This window comes from Aphelocoma coerulescens, chromosome 15 (assembly GCF_041296385.1).
Source record: "Aphelocoma coerulescens isolate FSJ_1873_10779 chromosome 15, UR_Acoe_1.0, whole genome shotgun sequence".
Classification (NCBI taxonomy): Eukaryota; Metazoa; Chordata; class Aves; order Passeriformes; family Corvidae; genus Aphelocoma; species Aphelocoma coerulescens.
This window is the reverse complement of record NC_091029.1, coordinates 1,608,454-1,634,499: the sequence shown is the minus strand read 5'-3', so window position 1 is coordinate 1,634,499 and position 26,046 is coordinate 1,608,454. Positions and strand designations below refer to the sequence as shown.

At 43.7% G+C, this 26,046-nt stretch overlaps 1 long non-coding RNA gene across 4 annotated transcripts in view; it reads right to left on the bottom strand.

Moving 5' to 3' along the window:
* LOC138119157 (uncharacterized) overlaps positions 1-26,046 on the bottom strand; it is a 187,318-nt gene that overhangs the window by 29,525 nt on the left and 131,747 nt on the right. For 2 of the 4 annotated variants that reach the window (XR_011155405.1, XR_011155407.1), the window contains exons 2-3: positions 13,114-13,240; positions 5,245-5,382 (exon numbers count right to left, since the gene is read on the bottom strand). This is a non-coding gene — a long non-coding RNA (uncharacterized lncRNA). Of the gene's footprint in view, positions 1-5,244; positions 5,383-12,086; positions 12,108-13,113; positions 13,241-26,046 lie in introns of those variants that run through there. The other 2 variants (XR_011155408.1, XR_011155406.1) reach the window with 2 other exon arrangements.

The following is a 26,046-nucleotide window of genomic DNA, read 5'->3' as shown; positions in this document are numbered from 1 at the left end:
TGTGGAGTGCAGTCCTGACTTAAACCATCAGTGCAAAATTTCCTGACAACGAACAAAGGAGGGGTGACAAGGTCACTGCTTTAAGTCCTCCATCACACAGACCCTCAAGTCACCATTCCCAGCTGCTTTCATGCAGGAATTTTTTTAATGCAGGGTTGAGATTTTGGCCCATTTCCCAGATTTTAAGATTCAGATTTTTCTCTCAGTATGGTCAAAGGAAACATAGATGGTTTCTATCAAGTGTAGTATTCAAACACAGCATTCTAAAGGTTCAAATTCCCCTCATAAATGACATTTATCTGGATAACATGTATAAAATATTGTGACATTTGCAAATTCGGGGCACGTTTTCCCCTCAGTTGAGCGTGCCTGAAACACATTTGGGCCTGTGGCTTAATGTGTTTCAATCTCCATCAAAAAAATCCCTTTATAAATATCTATGACAAATACAACTGACACTGCCAGTCTTTTGTGGGAAGGTCTTAATAAATTGTTACCCTTAAAGGTTCAGGTGTCATCATCTCAGTTACCTTTTCATGAACTCATGAGCTCACAGACACCTGCAGGGAAATAAAAGTAGTTCCTTTCTATTTGCTAACAGGAGCAGAGAAGGGGGAAAGGAAGATGACTTTTCAAAATTCTCTTTTTTGTCCGAACAAAATGAAAAAAATCGATTATTCCAACTGAAATTCTGATTCTTAAGGACCTCATTTGTGCTCCTCCTCCTCTCTTTGCCCTTCTGAGCCTGCTCAATAAATTTGCAAGCAGTGCGGAAATCTGTTAAGAATGGGGCATCAGAACATTCATTGTGAAAGATGAAACAAAAGCAATAAGGTTAAAAAAACAGAGCCAAGAAGCTGCAGGGCAGAGAGGTTGAAGAGTTTTCAAATGTAGGATTATTTCAGCACTGGCACAAATTGGCTGGAGACAATGGGTGGACTCTTCACCTTTGCAGAGCATTAAGAATAAGAAATTAAAACTCTTCTCTCTCGGCTGCCAAAAAACCCCAAGATTGTCTAAGAAAGACCTCTCGACATCCATAAAGCTGTGAGGCCTAGAAAATGGCCAGGATGACTTTTGAACTCCTCCCATGGAGACAAATGCCAGCAGAAGTGTCATTTACACCTGACTTTAAACACTAAAAAGCAACAGGAAGGCAGCAAAGATAATTTCTCCTGGTGTGAATCACGCTTGAATCATTCTGGATCGAAATCCTGAAAGAAAAAAAAATAAATTCTGATGTTCTCTGGCCTCCCAGGAGCCCACACAAAGCAGCTGACTTTGTCCTGAGAAGTGTGTGCAAAGCATCTAGGAAAGAACATTTTTTGGTCTAAATATCAAGTTTGCCAAGGAGCAACACTCCAAGTCCTTTCAACTTATTCAGATTTTGACACGCTATTTTTTGAAACACTTTCCCTCATCCAATTTAGATAGGAAAACCTGAAAAACTGTATATTAGCCAAGTGAGAATGCTCTTTTTTCCCCACTTAAAAATAACTTTCCAAAATGAGATGTATTCCATTTTCTGTTAAAACATCTACTATTTGAAAAGGTTAGGCTCAAAACAAAATTCCTCAACATAACTGGAAATGTTAAGCCTTTTTTTTTTATTTTAATCAGTATGCTGTACACTGCCACCAAAAATAAACATTCTTTTTCAGAAACGAAGAAAGCTCCTAGGAAGTAGAAAAGCCACTTTATACACAATTCTCTTTTAAGAGGAACAGAATTAAAATCTTTTTTCCCCGAGAGTCTTCATTTTCTGATGTTGCAAGTCTAGCAGCTCTCCAATTTTCCTCTTTTTTTTCCGAAAATAAATAGGAGAGGATCAGACCTTGATTTCTATCTTACAAAACAAGCCTTAAAGAATGTAATTCTATTTACAGGGGAGATATCAGAAACCTGCTGTTTGCATTTGCAATTCTGTGCCAATGTCACTGCTCTGTACCAATGTCACAAACAATGGGATTTCCTCAGTGCCACAAGGAACCTCGTCTGGCCCAGCCTTACTCAGCACTCTGACACCTCCAGCACTTGGAGCAAAGCCATGACCTCCCAATCCCTCAGAAGGGGTACCCATCCCCTATCAATTAAATTGAGAATTGTGGTTGGACTGAAAAGCCTTTGATTGGACTGAAAAACCTTTGACTGATGCAGGATCAGAAGCTGTGGCAGCAGTTGGTCCAGCCCTGGCCCTGCAGCCTGGCTTGAAACAGAATTTGCTAAGCAGGAATTGCAGAAGAACGAGGTGAAAACACAAAGTTTTGAAGCTGGAGGTTGCAGCAACCTCTGCTTCTTCGGGATGGAGTCACTTGACCACCACTGAGCTCCTGAGCCATGAGAAGTGGTGGTGTTTCACCATCTCTGTCAGGTGGTGCCCCAGCACACTACAGATTGTTTGAAATGGCAGAGCTCCATCGATGTCCCTGCAGTTTACACCTGGAGCATATTTCATCCACAGTTCCTGCACGTGTTCCTCTAAACCATGGGCTCTGTATTTTTGCAGCTCAAAATAAGCTGTTTGGTGGAATGGCAGAGGGGAGATCCCCAGTTGTACACGGGGCTTTCAAAGGAGGTTTGCTGGAGGGAGATGTGCAAGGGCCAGCCCCGCTGCATTTCATCCACTCCGAGTGCATTCGTGGATCATAACAGATAATTGTGAAGCCAGGGTTACATCAGTTGTCACAATTTGGACGGAGTCCACCTCTCCTTTCATGGATTGAAATGTGTGAAATTCAATTGCTCTGGTGAAGTCTTAATTTTATACCAATTTACTTACAAACATTGAAAGGAAAATAAAATTTAAAATGTGCAAAAGATTAAAGCACTCCTGTGTTAATGAGAGCCATCTGTTTATTCCTTTCCCTTTTAAAGCACTTTCAATAGGTGGAAATGAAAGACTTCAGACACGTTTTCATGTCTTGAGCCTCAACAACAAAAAATAAAATCACAGACTCATCATCTTCAGTCAGAAAACTTGGACTAAGAAAATAAACCTCATCCCAGCTCGCCAGTTGCTTCAGGGCCAACTTTAATGGCACCACTGATGTGAAGGTCCTTCTGCCCCACACCAGGACTGACACCCACGTCCAGAACGCCCTTGGTTGAACGCTCTGAATGGGTTGTGGCACCATTCCCTGCTATTTCACCACCAGTTTATCCCAGTTTATCCCAAAGCAGTCCACGCACAGCGTTTATCTGCAAGCACCATAACACACACAAACACATAAATATATAAAATATAACCAGGCACCACAGCCCAGAGGACAATGCCCACACCAGGCCGGGTCCAAGTGGAGGATGAATCCTCTGAACACAGACATGCAAAAGGGTATGAATCGGCACCTCGGGCAATTTTAACACATTAAACATCTGTATACAGACAGATTTATAGCCCTGCTTAGAATTGCATCACAGCAGATAAATGCTTAACATTCAGCCAAAGGTGTCTCTAATCAGATCCGTGCTACAAAACGACACAAGTCTTAGCAATCAACTGATCGAGCAAAAAATTACTGATTTTTCGAGGAGGGGTTATTTTGCAGTTAGATCAGTCACCTCTTCTCAGCATAACTTAATGAATGGTGCAAACAGGGGTGATGAGCTGGGGACAGCCACCTGGAGAGCTGCAGAGCAGCACCATCACACCCTGCCACGTTCTGCTCTAAGGTTTAAGGGTCAAATGGGAGTTCACTGGTTAAATAGCCAAAAAACCACCACTTAGAGAAAAATAAAGACAATTGTGTGTTCTTATATATAAAGGTCCTTTTCTATCCTTACAGCATTTTCTAAAGTTTCAAAAAACACCCAAGATGCAGAGATTAATGAAGATTAGGGGTCTCTTAAGAACCCTTATGTTTTGTAACAACTGCTGCCTACCCTGTGCTGTGTAAGAGCTCAGGACTATTGACATAAAGTTCTTAATGCATCATAATTAGAGCAGCATCTGTGCTGAATGCCCATACGCTGATGTTCAGGGAGAATTACCAGGATGTTTCCTGGCCTTTTAGGGCCCATTTCCCACACAAACCCATTTGGAGAGTGTCCTGATGCTCTCTGGGGACTGACAGCACAATGACATTTTCCAAGGCCTGCATATTGATGCTGGAAGGAGACAGGGATCTGGGACTCTTGGACACTGCCTGTCACACGTTATTCACTTGGCCACAGCCAGTGGCTCTTGCCATGTTTGTCAGTGACTGCAAAAAAACCCCAATCCCCCCTACCAGGCTGCTAGGCTATGCTGAAAGCAAACACCAAATTTCAGTTTATTTACAAATATTAATCTTTTGCAGAAGTTTGGACCTATTGAAAGCTTTGTTGGGACCCGAAGGACTAAAAGAAAGTTCTGTTTTTAGGAATTATGGTTGGAACAAGCAAGACAGAAGAAAGCAAAAGTGCACAGAAGAAGTCAAGAGCCCAGCCAAGGCTGAAATCCCCCTTCCCTGAGCAGTGATCCAACAGTTTGACCACAGGACTCTGCTGCTGCTTTGCTCAGCACAGGTCTGAAGGATCCCAGGAGCTGAAGGGAGTATTTTGAAACATATTTGTGACGAAAAATTAAACTAGAAAGAGTAGGAAAGACTTGTAGCTTACTGAAGAGGAACCCCAAACTAAGATTTGACTCCACTGACCCTGTAGGGTACAACAAACAAGAAATGCTGGATGGATTTCCAGCGGTGGCTCGCTGTGTGAGGGGTGAGTGACAAGGGAACAAGGACCTGGAGCAGAAGTCAGATGAATGAAATGACTGCATTCTGACAATCTACAGTGTATGAAAATCCACCCAAATGCCTCATATTTGCAGTAGCTTTTCACCTCTTATTTTTTTCTTCCTTTTATTCAACTTGACACAAATGGCTGCCTAATAAATTAACACAACCTTGATTTGACAAGCTTTTCCCCAGTTGCATTACAATGTCAAGTACCAGGGCCACTGCCTTCAGCACAGCCTTGACCATTTGTCATTTTCTCATAATTAATTACAGCTGTCTCAACCAAGGCTGTACAGAAATGATAAGACTATTATGCAGCTTTCAACATTCATTGTCTGAGGGATTTTCACTCTCTTCACTGTTCTCCAGGGGGCCATTGTCCAATAGTTTGGATATAAAATTAATTTTATCATTAATAGGAATCCAAAGCCCATTTTCTTTCACAACTTAAACTTTCCTTCATATTTTGCTAATAGCTTGGATGGTTAAGAATGCAGCACATGCTGGCCTGGGAACATGCAGTACTCACCCCGTGCTGGGTTGGATCACCACGGACTTGAGTCACACTCCAGGATTTTCAGCTTGCAGGAAATATTGGTATTTCAAGTCTTGCTTCTCATCTGCACCACAAATTCTTTTCTCCTTTAGGTACCCAGGTAAGAAACATCTAAAGAAAAAAAAAAGAAAAAAAAAAAGTCTGTGTTGTAAATTCTGTAATCTAAAGTTTCTTTATGAATTTTACTTCACAGGTTGCAGGTGGCCATATCTGTGACTTTTTAATATCATCTCATGAGACAGATGTCCAAACTTCTGCCAACTGTGGAGTTAAAGAATGGCAAACAGGACTTCAGCAAGACCCTTTCCTTCCCTTCCCAAAAAGCTATCACATGCTGTGAAAAAGTTTTATCTTACTTGTCCATTTTATCTTGATATTTGGACAGATTTTTCAGGGTAAGTAATTTTTACCATATCATTATCTCGGATTTCTTAATTATGAGCTATTGTTTGTATTATAATAACACTTTCCAGCCCCAGCCAAGGCTGAAGCCACCTGAATCAACCACTCCCTGAGAGATCTTGAGATTTACACAAGGCAGGTGAGAGGTAAAAAGCGAAAGAACACCACATTTTGGGGAAAACACGCTCAGCTGATTAGAAGCAGACCTGAGGAGAGGAACGGAGGGTCTCTGATTTGTTCAGCCACTAATGCAAGCCCTCAGCCATGACCTTTCCCAAGGGAACACCTGCCAGCCAAGCTCCCAGCACATCATCATCCCCAAGGGCAGCATCCCCTTCCCCTTCTCACACCGTGCCGGCCTTCGATCACTGTGTGCGCGCACTGGGGGTGCACTGCTGCCAGAAGTGAGACTCCTTTTCCTTTGATGACACGCTCAGGTGAACTGGGCAGATGTTCTGCTTGCTTTCCCCTCTCTTTGCTGCTGGCAGCTCCGTGTGCTGCCCCCAGGGCCCCTCCCAGCTCCCCACGCTGCTCCCGTGCGTTCCCGGTTCTGTTTCTGCTTCCATCGGGCACGGGGGAAGGTTTGAGCCCCCCTGCAGCAACACCAACACCAAACCTGCCAGGAAGGTGCTCCTCCCCCTGGATTTTGTCCTGACCTACATCACTAAGGGCAGGTAGGTTCAAGGGCCACACCTCAGCCTCGTCTCCGCTTTGCCAGGGCAGAGGATAAATCCCTGACACTTTCCCAACAGGGTGTGGCCACATCTGCCTCGTTATCGGGCACCCTGAATAAATCCAAACTGGGCCATTCTCAGGACAATATTTATTTCCAGATGCGCTTCTAAGACTATAAATACACTCCTGTGTGTGTTATAAATAGTGTTTTAAAGACAACACACTTTAGACATCTCTCCCTATTTCTGGAAAGCTTCATTGTGAACAAAAGTAAAGGGTAAACACTGAGCTGAAACTTTACCACTAACCTCAGGGCAATATTATAGCTTTTCAACAAGACCATGAAGAGATCAGCATTTATAATTCTCTGCCTGAACAAGTTGTCTTAATTGCATTATAAGACTTCTGGCCAAGCAACACATACCATTTTCCAAGAGAACTTCTAAATGCTTCTGGTTTTGTCCCTAAAGCTTCCAATGAAAGCCTTTCCATTTGTGGATGAAAACACAAGCCAAAATGATGCCAAATGCTCGATTTTCAATGAGGAAAATATAGCTTTTAGCAAACAAATTATGCCCTCAACTTTTCAATGGGGAAGTTGAGGCATTAAAAAAAAAAAAAATCTTCATCTTAAGTTCTTTATTTTGATTGGAAAAGTTGATTCTCCTCCAAAAAAATTACTTCCCAGTAAAAGTTAAGGAGGTGAGAGACCTCTAGTAAAAAAGGAAGATAGTATAGCTATAGACCCACCAATAAAAGGGACTTGAAGTCTTATCTGTGGCAAATAATTTTTCACTAAGTTGGTCTCCTTGCCCAGCCGCTTCCACACTTACAGGTTTTCTGTGCTACACAAAGGACAAAGAGGAAGCTCAACAACTGCAGTGCCAAAGCTCCTTGACCCCAGCCCTGGCTTGCTCCAGACATTCTCCACTCCACACAGACAGAACTCCCACTTTTCTGGAGCCCTGCTCCCAGCAGTTATTATACTGGATGGGTTATCTTTGGGTGGGAGCACTGCCCTGTATCGTAAAGGCAACAAATTCTGCTACCAGTGAATTTACCTGCAAAGCTTTCCCAGCTTCCTTTGAAAGGAATCAGCCCTTCTCCATGGAACAATTCTCCTGACAACAGAGTCGCATTTCTCCTGTGTGCCTTTGGATATTTGCCTTTTTCTTAAATCCCCATTCCACCTATTTCCACTAATCTCTCTCTCGTGAGACTCCCTGAGAGACTTCAGGCAGTTTGCATCTACTGAATAAAACCATCCTTGCTAATGAATCTATTGTTCTGGCAATACCTCGGAAAAGTGACTGAAAGATCAAAGTAGAAAGTGTTTATATTTTTATCTGAGATTGTCTCTCCTGCTGCACATTTTTTGTGTGCAGTATTTACCATGTCAAAGAATCCCTCTACCTTTAAAAGAGGCACAATATCAAGACAGGCATGGTTTACTCCCAGAGACACCTGCTATTATTCAGCATCTCCAAGGACAAGTAATTTCAATTTTAGGGAACAGTTAAGCCTGACACCAAATCAGAGTTGCTAATGGTTACAGAAGCGTTTTCACAATGAAGTGCTGTTCTCCTTCACTTGCCAAATTGTTACTAATTCAACCATTGAAGTAATGCAAGTTTTTATCTTATCCAGCCTGTGAAAATGTCCTGCTAAAAAGAGCTGTTCCTGAAAGAGATGCAAGTCCATCATACACACACAAACCCACCTACACAAATCAGATGGAACAGTTCTGACAATAAAAACACGTCCAGCAGGACATTCAGGGCTTTGTCTAGTTTTGTGCATGGCTCAATAAGCAGGATCCTGTGTCAGGGGGATTAACCCCTCCCTGGAAACTCCACAAAGTTATGCTGATCTCAGTTTAAGGTCAACTCCTCGAGGCTTGGAAGGCTCTCTGTAGCTCAAAAGGTGCTGGTGTGTTCTCCTTCCTAAAGAGGGGCTGCAGGTGGTTGCTTTCATCTCCATCCTCAGGGTAAATCCTGTAGCTCAGGTGCTCTTTTGCATCTCTAATGCACCTCCTCATGGTGGGGGTCAGTGGGGCCCTGCACTGGCACAGGATAAAGGATTGTGTGAGACTCTTTTGGTTCACCACCACCAAAACAGCTTTCTTCGGAATTAACGGAGGTACAGACTCCACAATTAAAATAAAAACATTTTAAAAGCTGATTGAGGTGGCAGCCCCATTTTTTTCCCCCCCCAAACTGAGCAACAAACAACATCCAGAGAATTCAACCTGTCAGAAAACAAAAGTGAAAAGTTCCTCTGGTGGCCCCTCTCCCGTGGTGCTTCAGAGCTCTCTGGGTGTGCTCGTTCCCCACCACTGCAGAGCTGAGGCCTCTCAGATTTTCCTGAACTGCTGCATGAAGCTTCAGCCATGACTCCCAGAAAAGTCCCTTTTTTAGCATTCAGAATTCCACTGCCTCTCTGGTGCTTCGATGCCTCAAACATTTGTGTGCTCTTCTGTCTCTCTGCAGCCTCTGCTCAGCCAAACTCTGTGTATTCCACTCTTCTAAAGTTTGCTTTTATCCGAGTCCCCACAGCTCCCTCTTCCCTCTGAACTCCCTCCAGCATTCAATCCCTCCTTCTGATCCCAGAAATCTGACAATGTTCGACTTGGATTCTGTTTCCTGCAGTCAGGAACATTCTGTGCAGAGTTATTCCTGTGATTTAAACTATTTCTATGAACAGATTTTAAAAGTTTTATCTCCCATATATATTTTTTTTTCCTGGTGCCAAACTACAGCTGTGGGCGAGGGGAAAGCAGGGAGATGGAAGTGGAATACCAAGACTGGAAGGGTTAGAAAAGCAAGGAAGTCTCTGAGGGGAATGGGATTGGGATGACATCATTTTGTCAAGGATCTCTCTCTCTCTCTCTCTCTCTTTGTATTTCTACAAAATCAAATCTGGCCAGTCAAAATTTTTAATAAGATTTGTTCAGAAAATTACCATGCTGATTCCACACAGTGATGGGAAATTTCAAGTGCTCCACCAGATTTCACATTTAAGTCATTTTTAAAAATGCGAAAATGCTTCTTCCAAAAGTATTCTAGTGAAATTTTAACATTTTTATCTGAAATTATTTTGGCTCTAGTTTTCATTTACTGCTTTTTTATTGGAGAAAAAAAAAAAAAAGGCAAGAAAACATCCAAGAAGGAAAGCTTCTCAAAACAAAACCTTGATGAGGAAAAAGTTTACATTTCCTGAATGCAGCTTTAAAGAAAAGTTTAAATCAGTCTGAATTTCATCATTTCCACAAAGCTAAAAAATTTCCCATTTTCATTCTGCTCCACTTTGCATTTCTATGGACAATGCCACAAACAGCACGCCTGCCTAACCTATAATTTCTGTCCTCCACTAGAATCTGCCAATTTGGTAAATTACAGCAGAGCAAACAAATGTGTTTGTCACAGCCGTAATGAGATGTATCCATGGTACCTGCACTGTGTGATTGTCATTAAAGAATGAGGAATCTTAATGCTGGATTAGCACTGCTCCTGTCTGATTGAACAGCCTCCATTACATTTATTTCTGCTCACTCTGATTGAAGGGGTAATGAGAGCTGGGAGAATCATCCTGCTGCTGTTCCACTGGCTCTCCCACCAACCTGTGCCGTCAATAAATTCACAGATGCACCCAAGCACTTTGACTGCTGATACACAATGGCAGGAATTTCAGTGGGGCAGAGAAATCCCAAATACTCAGTGACAGACACAACCACAGCCAGTGCTTCCCTGAAATAATGTTCAGCTCAAAAACCACGGAAAACCAAATGCTCGGATACAGAGAAAGACAAATGCCACATAAAACTCCTTTCAGATATAAAACAAGAATGTAAACGACCAAAAAAGAACAATTTATTCCCATAGTCACTAAACCTGTCTAGGACAGTCATGTTTTTGAGTCATGGTACAGACATTTTTCCTTCAGAGACTGAACCTGAAATGTATTTCTTCCTTCCTCCCTGCATTCCAGTGAGATCCAGTCTAGAAAGTAAAAGTTCATTTAGCGCTCATGGATGAGCTGAGAGAGAAACTAGAAACCATTTTTCCTCTGGAGGAGCCATTGGATTTCGGGAATTTTTAGTCCTAGGGATGAATAAAATCACAACCGGATTTTCAAGGGCTCAATTTCCCCTCTGGCAGCATCCCCTCGCTCTTCCAGCTGTGCAGCCACAAACCAAAGGTGGCTTTACTGCAGGTCCTGGTGCGGGAGAGACCTTTTCCAAAAGCTGGCTCTGCTCAGTCTTCAGGGACTCTGAGGATACCTTGCCCATTTCTTTCATTTTCCACCTCACTCGAAGCCCAGAGGAGAAACCAAGCACTAAACACGGACAGTGCCGTGGCCTTCAGGCAGGACACAGCAGAGAGAAACCCCATAACTGATACACTCCTGATGGATTGGTTGGAAACATTTGATGTGGAGCCTGTTCTGGCTAAATTCTTTAGGACTGATGCCTTGCACGTTAAACTGATGAGACTTTGCAGCACTGGAGAAACAAAACCGCTGAGCCCCAGCTTGGCTGAGCTTTACATTCCATTCCAAGACAGCTCTTTCCTCGAGGGTAAGGATGTAAGCACCTTTTTTTTTATTATTATTTTTTCTTGTAGACAAGGGTTATTCATTTAAAGAACTGCACAAGGTAAATGAAAGATGAAGGAATTCTGCATGGAAAGGGAAACCTTGACACCTAACACCAACAACTGGCAGAAACTGCCGTGCCTCCAGGGGAGCTCAGAGCAGTCAGGAGTAACAGCCTGGATTTAACTCTTGGGAAAAGAAGACAGCTGGGATTGTTTTTAATGACTTGATGGTAAGTGAGCTTCATTTCTCTTCATACATTGCACAATCTGGCTTTATATTTTATTTTTTTTCAGACTTCGTACCTGTCATAGTTCTGTGACAAATGATCTCAAGTTTCCTTGTTTCTCATTGTGAGGTAAGTAATGCCCAGGAATAAACTCCAGTAAGAGCGAAGTTCTACACGTCAGGTCATACACACACAAATGCATCTATGGAAACACTTGTGTGACATGAGCAAATCAGGCTGACCATCACAAATTACCTTGAATTTGGCATCTGACAGCACAAAATCTCCATGAACTTTGCAGACAAGCATGACTGGGTGGGAAGTTAACCCAAATAAACTAATTTTACAGCAAGAACAAAATTCCAAAAACAGTAGTCTATTAATATCCAATGAATTAGCTGTTATTTTTGTAAAAGGATACAGAATATAAAAAAAAAAAAAAATCCAACAAATATCTATTTCAGTCATTACTAACGCACTGCTTCTGACCCAGGAGAGCGAATGTCAGATTTTGGAAGCCTCAAATATGTGCTGCTGAGTTTCTTATTTTGGAATTATGCAGAGAAAGTGTCTGCTAAAATAATAATTAAAAAAAAGAAGCACAACTGTACAGTTGTACCAAGAATAGATCTCAACATACTCTATTCACAGCTCGCTGTAGGACGACAGAAGAGGAAGGAAGGAAGGAAGGGAAGTAATTGCTATTTAATTATATCATGAAAACATTAGCTGACACTGCCAGTAAATGTGCCATCCCATGGACAATTTCCAACCTTTGGAGCTCGTGGAAGCCCAGAGCAGGAGCACAGGAAAAGGCAGAGCCCAGTCCAGGCTGCAGTCCCCACTCCCACCCCCCAGACCACACTCACTCATCACCCCCACCTCTCACCCAGCCCTCTCCAGTCCCTGGGCTCACCCAGGCCTTGAGCATGAAAAGGAAACCACCTGCCAAGGGCGTGCCTGACTTCAATTATATCCCTAATTTCTGCAGCTCCCTCCATCTCTACACCTGCCTGCTTATTGCCTCAGCCTTTGATTTTTGGCAGGTGTAATCCCACTTAAAGATTCTCCAGCCAAAACCAACTGCATGTGTTAAAAATTCAGCAGCAAACAGACTGAGAGCTCAGAGAGTGATGCAAAATGCTTCCTACAGAATTAACAGCAACAGGAGAGTGGCTGTGACCCAACCAAAACCTGACTTCCAGGGCACAACTCCCCTCTGGGGGGAAAGCAGGGACCTGACAAGTGAATGTTGTGGGCACTGCCCCAGCTTTTCTTTCCACTGTGTCAGTGGTCACAGAGCACTGATGGCCTCCTCTGATGTCCTGCAGCATCTCCTGCTTGGCACAGCACTCCTCTCATTCCTTCTGCACTCACTGCCTACAGAATAAAAGCTTTTATTTTCCTTCTTCTTCTTCTTCTTCATTTATTTTTTTAATTTATCCAGAGGCACAGGAGTGTTTTTCACTACATCTCTGAGTGCATCTTAATACAGGAGCAATAGTCATTCCCACTCAGCTGTGTCAGGATGTGTTTGCTGTAGATTTGGGGCTGCAGGATGCAGATGGAGTTCCGTGTGGAGCTCAGGCTCCGTGTCTGAGCCTCAGCAGTGCCCCATGTGATGCACTAAATAAGCAGAGCCATGAGCTCCGAGCAGCAGGGCTGCAGCACCAGCAGTGCCCACTCTGCTGGGTTTCTGGAGGAGCCCCCAGCATTCCAGAGTGTTCTGACAGGCACACAATGGCCCCCCTCATCCCCAGCAGTTAAACCTTACCAGAGCAAATCAGAAAAGCAGCCAATATTTCCCTAAAGTCACAGGCCCGTGGAGCAATTGATTCAGCCACCATGGAGAAGGCATTCCTTTCCCTGTGCCAGGGGAAAGCATATCCATGGAAAAGGAGAGATCAGGATGTCACACCCACACCCAGGGTGCCCAGACACACCTTGGCCCGCTCCAGCTCTTGTCTGGGGCCTGCTGCAGGCACGTCAGATGGCAACTCGTTCTGGTTTTATTCTCTTGTGGCAGATGTGCAGTTTTCTCCTCTATTTGCTTCATTCAGCTTGAGAGGGCTGTAAAAATAAAATAAAGAAAAAGCCAAATTGCTCTTCCTTGCTGCAGACTCTTTCCTTGCAAGACCTGGTCCAGGTCCAGATCCTTGGATTCTTCATCCTCTTTTCCGAATGGCAGAGGCAGGAGAAAAATTGTCCTATAGCTCCTACTCTGCTGGGGTGTGTGGGGTGAAACAGCTCTGGGTACTCGTTCTGCTGCTGTGGGGACACAGGGAAATGAACAAAAGAAAGGAATTAGCCTTCAGCAGTGCCGAGGCTTTCCACGTCTGAGGATGCTGCTAACACCGTGTGCTTGGGTAACAGCTCTGAGATTTGTACCAGGATCTCTTAGAGGAGGGTTTGGGTCTGGAGCTCGGGGTCAGGTGCAACCCCAGAGAGCTCAGGTGAGCCTTCCTTCTGTCCCCGCACCCTTTTACATCACACAGCCTCACAGCCTGCCTGCGGGGTTGGGGTTGGTTCAGTTCACACACCCCTAGACCAGAACACCCCACATCGGCAGCTTTCACCTGGAGCCACACAGAAAATGCAGTGTAAGCAATGAAAGGCAGCTCGGGGGTTTTTGTACTCCCATTTACGCAGATGGTGTGATAAACTCCTTGAGAATTCACACATTTTGGGGTTTATTTTGAAAGTTAAGAATTCCTCTCAGAAAAAGCTATCAGTACTGGATAATGACACCACTTTCCCTTTAAAATAAGTCTCCATAATGAAAGACCTTGGATCCTCCAGTCAAAAAAAAATGATGTTTATAGGGCTCTTTCTATAACCAGACTTCACCATGTGAGAGGATAGGGGTGTGGGACTGAACTCCTTTTCATTCTGTGTAATAGTCAATAATGGCTAATCACATATTGCATTTTTACTTGGGGGAAATGATCTCATTACATCAGTTTTTGATCCCCCATGATTCTTGAGCCTCAGTAAATGAGAAGGTTTCCAAGTGAGTAACTGCATTCTTGATGAAACTGATTTCTTTTTATATGATCCCATAAAGGACATCTCTCCTCATCTTCGTGTGAGCACTGTGTAATATCCAGTGTTTCATCATTAGCCAGCCTAAATGGACATTCATTGGATTAACATTAGAATGTTTAAATTTCTCCTGCAAAATAATACATTAGAGATTATTGCTGTAGTTCTTGCTCCAAGGCACTACTGCTGGTAATCAAAATCTCATTAAAAGGAATTCATACATTCTGTAGCCCAAAGGATCTGGATTTCATTCCTTCCCCTGTCCCTGTGCCTTCCGCCCACTGATTTATTTGGGTGTTTTACCCAAGGAAAAACTGCCCAATTTGGCTCTTTTAAGAGCCAGTGTCAGAGGTACAAATGGAATTAGACACCAAGTTGTTTACATACACTCAGGAGCTTTGGGGAAAATTTCGCTGCTCTCTTTTTGCCAACTTAAATCAGACTTTTGAAGGGATGAGAACTTTTTAAACATCCACTGCTCTCATGTATGGTCAGATCAGAACATCCTTTGACATTACAATCTATTAGACCAGAAGGTAACAGCTGTAGAGAGATTTCTGCCTTGTAACTGCCTTTTCTTCTGGCTTTACCTCTCCAATTTGACTAAATTTCATTCAAATACCTCATTACTTTTAAACTTAACCCAGTGACTACCACAGCCTATTGAAGCAAGGTGTGAAGTTTTTTGAATCTTATATAAACTGGTGCTTGCCTGTCACCAAGCAGAAAAAATAGAGGACAGTTTGCAGTAATCAGAGATTAATTAATGGGTTTTTTTGCTTGAACTTCGAGACTATCATGGGAATAACTGCACTGCCCAATGTTTAGGAAAACCAGAGAGCTGCATTTTTCTCCCCTCTCTCACAGACATACCAGAGACCCCTTGGCTGAGCAGAGCCTCTTGAGGAGTTTGTGATTTTTTCTGTGTTTCAGTTGGGACTATTGGGGGGAATTCAGGAGTTTTGGGGGTTTCCAGTGGTTTCCCAGGGTTTTTTCATGGTTTGTTATGGGGATTTTGAGGCTTTCCAAGAGGTTCTCCAAGAGGTTTTCCATGTCCAGGAGGGATTTGAGGGCGTTTTGGGAGGATTTGTGGGGAATCCAGGAGTTTTGGGGATTTCCAGGGGGTTTCCAAGGAATTTTGGGTTTTTTTCAAGTGGTTTTCCAGGGGTTTTTCAGGGAATTTTGGGGGGTTGTAGAGGGTGTTTGAGAGGTTTTCTGGGAGGTTTTCCATGTCCAGGAGGGCTCCAGAGGGGATTTTGGGGGTCCTATGGAGGATTTGGGGTCTCCAGGGGGTTTTGGTGACCTCCAGGTGGTTTTCCAGGGTTTTTTCAGGATGTTTTTGGGGTATTTTGTGATCTCCAGGAGATTTTTGGGGGTTTCCAGGAGTTTTCTGGGATCTCCAGGAGATTTTTGGAGTTTCCAGGGCTTTTTTTTTTTTTTTTTTCCTCCATGATCTCCAAGAGATTTTCTTGGGCTCTCCAGGGGATTCTCTGGGGTCTCCAAGAGATTTTGGGGGATTTTTTCCAGGGCTTTTTTGGGATCTCCAGGAAGTTTTTGGGTTTCAGCGACAACGTTGTGTTGCCTTCACAAGTACAAACTTTTTGGTATTCAGATGGACTTCACACCTGCAGCACCTGCCCTGAACTAGGAACTTTTCCTAAGTCCTTCCTCTGTGGTCTGTGGTGGCACAAAGACACCGAAGGGTTTGGTTCTTCAGGTGAGGTTCTTCTGCCTCTCTCTCCACCCCAAGGCGAGCTCCCCCAGGCCAGCCCACACTGGTGGTATTTTGGATTAACTGCTGAGCTGCTGTCCCGGGGGGCAGGATCCCCTCTGCCAATCCAAACACACCCAAGGCACTCAAAGGTGTCACTGCCAGGGTGTGACCCTGGACAAACGAAGCTCCTGTGCCTCTTCTCACTGCCAGGGAGGTCACAGAGGAAGTCTGGGGGAACACAGAAATGCAACTTCAGCCCAGAACTTGAGCTGTGTTCCCCATCCTTGTTTTAACCATAAGTGCCCTCTTTACTCGGGGTAGTAATTGAATGTTTTAATCCACGCTGCTGATTCACAGAGAACTTGTTGAGTCTGCATCTGAAGGCTCCTGAGTCCAGAGAGTGTTGTTTCCTTCAGAACCACAGCGCCCAGCCCAGCTGGAATTATTGAAACAACCAACCAAACAAATCCAAGCGGCTCCTTGCTTCCACCCTGAGTCCTGTAAATGGTGTATCAGGGTCCAGGCTCAGCAGACACACCGTGCCGAGGTTCCCTCCCTGGGATCCCCTCCTCGGCCATTTTACACACTGACTGCCCCAACTGCAATTCCCACTGGGGATTTATTGCACTCATTCCATGGGCTCCCCGTTTTTCTCCTCTCTGGCTCAGCAGTGCCGAGGTGCTGACGAAATTGGAAGGGTGCAAATGGGTGAGGCTTTGAACTGCTGGAGTGGCACAAAAATACTGACCTCAATTTTCGGTCCATTTGGAATCCTGAAATATTTTTAAGATGAATGTGATGCTTGCGAGCTGTGGGAGGATTTGAAAAGCGTTGCTGTTTTATGGACCTTCTGGCCCCTTTGAACTCCTGTGCTGTTCACACCACATGCAGGAACGCTCTTTGTTTCCTGCTTCCCCAGCTGAAAATTTCCTTGGCTGGAAAATGCTCGAGAGATTTCCACCCCCATCTTTGAGCTGGGAATGTTCTTTGTACCTGCTAATGTTGGGAACACAGTTTAATGACCTTCCCGAGTGCTGAGAGCAATTCATCACTAATTGCTTTTAGAAGCTGGTTTTCCAAGGTAGCAGTTCAGACTAAGCTTGCTTGCTGATGCTCACTCATCCATAGAACTCACATCTTGCAACTAAAACCACTTTTTCTTTCATATGATGAGATCTTAGAAACTCCTCTGCGGGTTTCCCAAATGTCCAGAGAAAATCCTAGAGTGGCACATTGGTGTGGCAATAAACATTTTATTTACCTCACATCCAGGAAAAGGAAATAACCCACGATTTAGGGAGAGCTGCTCAAAGACAATCTCCTTCACAGTCCTTCAGAGCAATGGGCTCCAAGTTTCTTCACCTTGTGTAAAATCTCTGATACTCCACTGCCTCTCACTGATTTAAATTCAGCTTTTTTTACAGCGTATTTTAAGGGTGTATAAATTCTGCAGTGGAAGATGCCAGAGGTTTATCTGTTTGCCTGTGTCCAGGAACAGATTTCCTATTGAACTTCCTGTTCCTCAGCAGCACAGGAAGAGTGGGCTCAGAGGGGACGGTTTTCCTTAAATTTCAGGAGGAATTGCTGTGCCTGTGCCAGGCAGCACTGGAATTTCTGTGTGCACACAGGACAGAAGCACAGGTTGCAGCTGAAGCAGGTGATCAGCACCCACAGTTTCAGTGCCATTGCTAAAGCTTAAACAAGAGCATCTCAGTGAGTTCCTTAAGGATATCTGACATTTCTAGTTAAGATTTTTTTTTTTAAAGTCCATCTTCATAAACTGTGGATAAGCAGTAGGAAACCTTTCTTCTAATGGTCCTTAAAAAATTGTTCCAGCTGAAATCTTCCTCCTCCCTTCCTTTGCAGTTGACTGGAGGTTTGTTTTTCTCATTTTACTGGGAACAAGCTTTCACATACAGAGAATTTTCTTATATTTCTCTACCCAGCTGCTGCCATCACCATGATATATGGGTGCTGCTGCTTGGCTCTATTACTGATAGCCATGTACAAAGATCTAAAAGTAAAATATTTTCCATTAAATCCACTGACCCTTCTTCTGGGAAAAAAAGTTGAATGTTCTCATTATGACTTCTATTTATTTTTTTCTTTTTTTTTCTAATTTTACTCACGTCTCAAATTGGCTTCATTTGATCTCGACTACCTTTGTCCTAAAGCTATCACTTTTGTTCTTCTTTTTCTGAAAACCAGGGCTTGTGATTTTGGAAAAAAAAGAAATAAGCTTTTTTTTTTTTTCTTTTGTTTTATTTTGTTGCTCTGTGCTTTGCTTGGAAGATTGTAGCTTGAGGACAGAAAGTTACATTGATGTGGGAAAAGGATGAAGCCAGCTACAGGAATTTACATTTTATAAGAAAATTTTAATTTTGCTTCAATTTCAGTCACAAACAGAATTCACTTGCCAGAGTTTGTGCTATGACAATTACTTTGAAATTGAGAACCACTCCATAATCTCTCATCTTTTTTTCCCCTTCTCATTTGAAATTAGTGATTATTGAGCCTTAGTCAAGCTGCCTTCTCCCTAAATGCCTGCAATTCAGTATTTTATAGTTGGTTTCATGGTGCAGATGCTATTTAGAGCTATATTTATGCTCACAACTGGAACTGCAAACCCTCCTGTAGCCTCTGGCTAAGGGACAGATGTGCTCAGCCAGATGTTCCATGGATATGGAGGAAACCATTCCTTAAATAAACACATGACCTGCTTAGCCAAGGATCCTGTTGCCTCGGATGCCAGGAGATGATAACAGTGAGAAGAAATCCTCTCTGAAACGGAGTCTGTTCTGTCCTTTTACCTTCCAGGGCAGCCCTGGAGCACAGCCTCACAGTCAGGATGCAGAGTGGGCCTCCCCACTGCTCATCCTGCCCGGACACTTGGGACAGAGCTCCTGTCACCCCCTGCCCTCAGAGGGACCTGTGCTCCTTGTTTGTGTCCCTGTGTGACCCCACAAACACAAACTGCTGTGCCTGCAGCACCTGGGGTTACCTCCCTGTCTGGGACATGCTGCTGTCATTGTGGATGTGAGGCCAGTCTTTGGACAGACCACATCAGCCCCTGGTGATTAAAGCTCTCACTGAAGATAGAAACTCAGGAAATCAGGAGCATATTCGCATGTCAGAGATGGAACCTGCCCTGGTGTCCACTTTGATACCAGGACTGTGACAGCAGATGCTTCTGCTTTCAGCTGTTTGTCACAATCCACTCTTTGCCACAATGCCACTGCTTTCCACTCTCCATGCCAGAGGAAAAAACACAGATTCTAATGAACTTAATGCCTATGCCTAAATGCCCAAATAATTATGATGATGCTGGGCTAAACCACAGAGACCATGATTTTCTGAGAAAACCATTCTTCTCCCAACCCCTCGGTACTCCAGCATTAAGATCCTCGAGCACAAATTCAGCTCTGCAATACTCCAAACTGCTCAGTGGAGGCAGAGTGCAGTTATTAATTATTTGTGTTGCAGAGGGAAAGGAGGCGATAAACCAGGAATGAGGGAGATCGAATTACCTTAAAAATACCTTGGGATGCTCACAAGGTCAACAGCAGAACACGGTAAATGTGATATGTTCCTTTCCCCCAGTAACTAAACCTCACTTTCTATCACACAGTGTAAAGTCCAGCCTGAACCAATACTGCAGTGAGATCCAATCTCACTCCTACAAACCCAGGAAGCAAAAGCTACAGTGGGAAGAATCCAGTCTGCCCAGCAGGAGATTGTCCCACCCTACCATGTGCTCTTCCCTTCCCTATTCCCTGTGTCACACAGGTACAGTATGGCCAAAATGCCATTGGATTTATGTCACCCTTATCCTCAGCTGTTTCCTCATGACTGAGCACAGAGCCAGGGATATGATTAACTGTGAAATCTAATATATGTCAATTTATCTGCTGGTTGCTGTGTGTAGCATATTGTGAGTAAAAGTGTAAACTTCCTCATTTTTTTTATCCTTCACTCATGTCAGAAATGCCAGACTCCTGAGCTGTACAGTCAGAGGGAAAATAACTGAAATGTCCTTTCCTGAGTCAATCCTGTCTCTGCTGACATGGCAAGATGTCACAAAACCTGAGGATGAAAAATTGCTTACTGCACACAACAGCAAATTAATAACAGTCCAAACACTGCAGCCAAGTCCTGCAGGTGTTACTCAAACCTGGTGCCCATCAGCTCCATCAGAACCCAATCCATTAATCCACAGCCTGTATTCTTCCCATGCTGCTGTTCTAGTCCTGCAGTATCCAGGAGGGGTTTGCAATACCAGAGCACAGTGAAATTCACCCCTGGGCACCTGTAAACAAAACCAGTAGAGCCCAGTTTGGTACCTCAGAAGAAAGCTGGTGTGGCACCTCATTACTGGGATTTCTAAACGTCTCTCAAGCTGGTCTAACTTGCCTCCCATTGAAGTAATTTATATCCCCTTCAAGCCAAAATTCACTCATTCAGTTTGAACAGCTCCAGCTGGAAGCAGAGCACTTCTGAGGGGCCTGTCCAAGGCTAAGAGTCACCACTGACATAACCACGATGAGAGAATTTTCTTTATTTGGTCACAGCCTGCCGAGGCCTCACCAGGATCAAAGTCCCATCGTCCACAAGGAAAACCACAGGCACTTTTATTCTCCTGAGTTTTGTACCTAAACACCCAGGGACAGGAGAAGAGGAATGATTAATATTAATATTATCCCAAATTTGTAGGTGAGGGTAGCACCCAGTGTGAAGTACCTATTCCTGTACTTTAGGAACACAACACATTTTCCCTTCCAGGACCGTTCTCTCAAGATATCTGAGAGACTTGGGGAAAAAAGCCTGTCATGGTACAAATATCTCAAAGCTCATTATTGCTTCCAGTAAAGAAAGTGAATCCAGGGAGGGCAGAAGGGAGCTTGGAATTGTAAAAAACAACAGAAAACCCCAATAAAACCCCAAGTGAGCAATTGCATAGGTGCAACTCATAACTGCACCCAGCAACTCGCCAGCCACTGACAGTGTTTTTCCAGTTCTTTGGTTTCCATTTATTTTTGATTTGCCCAACACCACGAGACAAGCAAGTTTGGTTAGTGAAGGACGATGCACAAGGAAAGCTGTGTACCTAAAACTCAGCAATGAATTTAATCACTTCTTCTCTGCTCATCCAGCCAAGGAATAATCAAATCCAGGAGCGCAGGTGAATTCATTCAGTAGATTTGGATTTATATTAATGAAAGAGAAAAGCTCTAAAGCTTCCCTGCATTAGAATCACCTCAGCACGGGGTCAGCACTTGTGGCAGCCTGTCCCATCTTGTCCCTGCCTTCCCTCAGGTCTCCTGACTTAGGAGCTATTAAATGGCAAAGTTCTCCAAAGGAGCTTGTGGCCCTTGGTGATAAAATATTTCTCCCCATTACAGCTGCTGGAAAGTTGGCAAAATCAACTGTTTATGTTATCAGGCAGAACATTTTCACTTTTTATCTGTAGAATGTTGTCTGACTTTTCCAAAAAGCAGGGGAAAAAAGGTTTTCTGTCACTTATTCAAACTCCAGAGCCTCTGCCTTGTTGCTTTCTACTGGGCCTCCCTCTTGGATACTTGAGAATCCTGCCTGGAGAATGGCAGCCAGCCCAAATCTACATGGAACTCCTGTTTAAATATGACATTCCAAGCCAGTCTGAAATGTGACAGGAATACAAAACAACACCTCAGAGGTTTTGTCCAAGAATCTGAACTAAACTTTTTTCTGGAATTGAAAAAGGGTTGGTAATTCAGTTTTGTAGCTCTGTTCAAAGGTCTTTGGAATAAGAAGCACATTCCCTGAAACTCCCTGGGGAATTTTGAAATATCAGTTTCTGTATTCATACTAATACTATTTATGATGTATAAATAACCTCTGATAGATAATATAAATAATATTTACAATGTTATTTATTAGATTATAAAGAATCTGTGTTTATTTGTTTGCTTAGACTTTTTTTTCATGATGTTTGACTACAACAGAAATATCTAAACAGCATCCTGTCCTCACAGGACTGCAATGATCCTTGGCCAAGACATGGGATTTTCCTAACTGACTTAGGTTTTAAAGTCCTGCATTTTTGGGGTCTTCAGATTAAAAGCTGAGGTAAATGCTGGATAATACAAGCCTTGAGTAAGGGAGCACATAAGGTCATTGCCAGGTATTTCTGTATCCAATTCAAGCAGGAAAACCTGGGAAAATCCATCTCAAAGCTCTTGCAGGATTCACCAGGATCCCAGCAAAACATTCCATGAGGGCCTGGGAGCTAAATGACAGCTTTGACCTCAGCCAAATCTTCCCTTGGAAAAGAAAAGAATTTTGGGGAAAGAAGCTAGAAAGTGTCTGCTGATGTGCTTGTGATGCACTTACTGTGCAGGAGGTTCAGCTGCAATAGCAGAACATTTCTTGCATGAAACAGATTCAGAAATAAAGCTGCACATCTTCCACCCAGCTTCAGATCTGCGGCTGAGAGACACAGCCTGTGCTTCTCTGTCGTGGGATAAGGCTGTCCTTGAGCTCAGGGAAAAAAGCAAAATGCAGTGCTGTGCCAGAGATGATTAATGGGAGAGAAAAGAGAGCTCCTGCCAAATGCATTAATGCCCAGGTAGGGGAATGTGAAAAAGCCTCGGAACACATCAGTGCCCCAGCCAAGAGAGCACGCAACAGGTCCAGCCCCTCTGAAGCTTCCTGCTCATTTCCTCTGGAATTCATCCATCACCCCTCCAAAAGACCTTCTCAGAGAATCCTTCCCAGGCTGTGATCTGATCAGCACAGCCAAACAGGATAACAAGGTAAGGAAACCTCAAAACACTCTCATTTCAGGTGGAGTCGCTGCGGCGAGGAAAGCGGAGACGTTATGCTTTAAACAGAGACCAGAAAAAAGGTGAGAAAATGTGATATGGATTTTGTCATCTCTGTGCTGATAGCTGCTACTGGCTGCCACCTCAGCAAAGAATCAAAGAGCTCCTACAACCATTCACCATCAAAGGCGTTTTGCACAATGTGGGACAATGTGAAATGGAGTCCGCTTCAGAGGTGGGGTGGTTCAGAGCTGCCTGGGGAGCTGTGGGATGGCAGAGCAGAACAATGAGCAGAGGAATGGTGCTCACCGAGGCACGAGGAACCTGCAGCACAGCTGATCTGAACCCCACACTCGATATTTCCCTGCAAGAGCCCTGAGTGTGAACCAGATCACTCCCAGGTTTTTTTTATTCCCCACCTGACCGAGGAGAAAATGACTGTGAGCAGAGCAAGGCAGCAGCGTGCAGCAGGGTGATTGCAGCTCCCAGCCTTGCCTCTGCACCTCTGTATTTCTGCTTTTCTTTGGTTTCTTTTCTTTGTTTCCATTTCCGTTTGGAACTTGGTACAAACACCACAGTCTGCCTGTGGGGTCTGCCATGGAGCAGCACCTCCAGCACGTCCTTTCACCTTTGGGGGACCTTGCCTTGCTTCCTGCAGCAGATTCTGCTCTCAGATGTGGCAATTAATTTTCTCTAAACTAAACGAACGTCCTTGTTAGGCGGAGAACTCAGCCTTTGCTCAAGTCTAGTGATGAGCCTAAAAGGATATTCAGATCTCAGTCGACTTCTGTGACTTTGTCCTTTGACAAACGATTTCCTCACACAGATCTCTGTATGTTGTTTTTACATTTATTTCTGTTCCCATTCCACACTCCTGTGCAACACATGGTTGAAGACAATATTCCATCTGTTTAGGTGACTTTCCTTCCTCACTGTGCCACCACCCATTCACTCCAGTCCCCCACAGAGATGGAATTTTTCCAGTCAATGCTCTCATCAGTACAAGAACCCTTCTGCCTGCACCTCATCTCCTTGCTAATACAAAAATGGTGAAGTTTGCTGTAAAAGCCAGTATCTGAGTACTAAGAGAACTGAAACAAACACTTCTGTCTGCATTAAGGAACTTGAATTCCCCCTGCAGCTCCCTGAGCCATTGACAATCATTACCCTTGTTCCTTCATGCATTGTTTTTGCCAGTGCTCATTATTAATCCTGTTTTTCCTGCTGCTGGATGGATTTCAAACCACCCTATGCAACAAAGAAAAGTAAATTGAAATTAGCATTATCTAAACCTCCAATTAAAGGGGTAATAATTTTTCTTCAGTGAAAAAGGGAAAGATCCCATTCTTGAAAAAAGAAAATACGTTGTCACATTTTAAAGTCAAAGTTAACTATGAATTATGGATCATTTGAAATAAAGCAATACAGAAGTACCCACCAGGCCTGTATCCAAAGTAAAAATGAATTTATGACAAAGCTGATATTGACCCATCATTTATAAGGTCTGTTAAATTCATCTTAGACTGGGCTTCTAGCGGAAGATGATTTATTAAACAAAGTAATATAAAATGCAATGAAATAGATTAAGTCTCTTTTGAAATATTGTTATCCATTAGATCTGGTAAATTTAAGTCTGTTTAAACATGAAATACCACTTCAGCAGATACTGCAGCTCCCACCTAAACGTGGGGGGTTGCTAGTGCTCAGTCTCTTGCGGTGAAAAATCTTTGTCAGGAGAAGAGATGGCATTAATGATTTTATTTATTTGGGGGCTTTAAATTAATCATCTTTAGGATATCTTAACAATTGCAGATCTTTCCTGCCTTCACCAAGAATACAGATTTGATCTAATTCGGATGCAGGAGTGGGGCAGCTCATGTCCCATTCAGATAAATGTCTGGGGAAACCAAAAGTTTAAGGGAAGCCAAACACTCAGGGGCAGAGCCAGGCACACACATCGGAGCTGGCAATGAGCTGGAGTGTGTGAGGAGCCTCAGTGGGGTCAGAGCACCCTTCCCACCCTTCCCAGCTCTCAGAGCATCTCTTGCTGCCAGGCAGGAAGGAGTTCCTCACTGCTGAGCACTGTGAGTGCTCTGGGGGAAAGCTCCCGTGCATTTCCTGGACATCTTGTGCATTTCCTGCACAGCCTTGCTGGATCTCTGCTCCCCAGCCTGCTGCTGCAAGCACTGGGATTCATTTCTTGAAATAAATCTCTGGTGGAAGGGCTTGAATGGTTTATAGCCTTGCTTCTCTCTGTGTTCCAACAACAGTAATTCTGTTGTAATGACTCCTGTAAAGATATCATTTGAATAGTAATGTTTTATCAGTTTTACTTTTGCCTGTTTTCCAGAATAATCCATTCTCTTATCTCACTTTTACTTTTCAGCTTTTGAACATTTCTAAGCTTTAGTGTTTGTGCATAACACAAAAGCTCATGGCCATGGGAAAAGCGGTGCCTCTTTTTTAATTTATTCATAATTAAAAGTCCTGTGTTAATGACAGTTTTCAAATCTGACATGACATTTTTATAATCTACTTACTATCTCGAAAGGTTTCTCTGCACTGCAGCCTGGGAATTATGCAAATTAAGAGAAGAGAAGAAGCACTGCCTCAGTGTTATTTAATCATGAAGCTATGACTGAAGAATTATTATTGTTTTTATTACAGGAAAACTACATTACAGGGTTTTGCCAAAAGCAGGTGATGGCTCGGTACATTCTGCACTGCAAGAGTTCTCCTTCTCACACAGATGCAATCACAGATTCACTGCCACTGCAAATATGCCTGGCCTCAGTCCAAAGCTGCTGTTGAAGTTAATAGAAAGACTCTGTAATGGGCCTGGGATCAGGCCCTTTGTAAATATAATTGACTGTCATCCTTTCCTCCCATTTATTTCCGAGCCTCCTGGCATTTCACGCTGCCAGCTCTTTCACACGCAGCCGTGTGGGCACAGCCTGTGCCCAGCCAGGGCTGGAGGAGCCACAGGACTGGGGAGTGGGTGCGAAATGGGCAGGTGGTTCTTTGTAATGACTCCAAAGTTTTCATTTTGTGTCTCTGCAGTTAATTACTGAATTCTTATCCCTATATTGGGCTGGGATTTGTGGTTCCCTCGGTGCAAGGGCAGCTCTGAAATGCATCACAGAGGCAATCCATGTATCTCATTTATCCCTGAGTGCAGATTCGCAGTGGCAGAGGCAGGCACAGGCAGGTCAGCCTCTCCACAGAGCTCTGCTTACAATAAAATAATGTGGTTTGATGGCATGAGGGGCTGGTAACTCACAGATCCAGGCTGCTCTGTCACCAGAGCAGGGAGGAGGGCA